The following is a 1120-nucleotide window of genomic DNA, read 5'->3' as shown; positions in this document are numbered from 1 at the left end:
TGCTTTCATTATTTATTCAACACTCATATGAAAATACTACAGTATTTTCGTACAGATGGCCTAAGCATCTTAGCATTCTTACATCATATTACCTTGCATAAGTGAATATTCAGCAATGTGTATACATTGAACCTGAAGTGGCTGGTGTATCAGCAGTGATAAAGAACATGAGGTAAAGATACAGATAGTTCAGTGGTTGACATATTTACCCACATAAGCTGTTCCTATCTATTAGCTATAAGGAGAAGATTTAACATACAATTTAAATCAATCGCTGCACAGAGAGGAATGTGAATTCCATTGTTTCAGGATAGCTTATTGTGTTTTTTCTTGAAAAAAGAGAAAGATATTGTTAATACATATAATAATCCGCATTTCAGGATGTGTCCTACTATTATGTTTCTGCACTAAAGAATCAAATTCATCTCCAAATTCAGACAACCCCAAACCATCTATAAAAGCGTTATTATAGCTTGGTAATTGAAAAACACCCTAAAAACATACTGAAATTATGTTTGGCTTGGTTTCCATACATATCAAAGAGGAGAGATGATTACTGGCAAACCTGGAATCTGTATTTTGAACAAGGTGTTTGCCAGCTGGCTCTTCACATTCTGCAGCAAGTTTGTGCATTACTTTAGCAAATGTACTGAACTAGACCCCCTTGAACATTACAAAATAAATCACTGTGATAACAAAACAAACTACTTTATTTGGTGGACCTAGCAGTTTCAAGTGTAATCAGGAAGTAAATTATAAAAAAAAATTGTCTCGATCTTGAAATTCATAAATAAAGACGTGTGAAACTTGGAAACACTATCAACACAGCAAATTTCTTCCGTTCCTCCCCCACCGTTCACATCGCAGAAAAACATTTTACTTTGCTCGCAAGCGTTTCGTTACAGATTGGTGCTTTCTCCTGTCTCACATCGACAGTAAAAAATTGTTGCTCACCAGTTACAGAGAGTCCCACCGGACCTAAACTCTGCTTGAGTCAGTGGGACTGGTACTGTCTGGCAGGGTGCTTTGCAGAGACAGAAGTGACAAAGCCCTTGCTCAAAGAGCTTACGCAGCTCTAGAGGCATCAGCGGTCAGCAACAGGCTCTGCTAACAGGGAGCA

The sequence above is a fragment of the Chiroxiphia lanceolata genome, chromosome 5, assembly GCF_009829145.1.
Source record: "Chiroxiphia lanceolata isolate bChiLan1 chromosome 5, bChiLan1.pri, whole genome shotgun sequence".
NCBI lineage: Eukaryota > Metazoa > Chordata > Aves > Passeriformes > Pipridae > Chiroxiphia > Chiroxiphia lanceolata.
The sequence above is the reverse complement of the archived record's forward strand: the minus strand, read 5'-3'. Positions refer to the sequence as shown.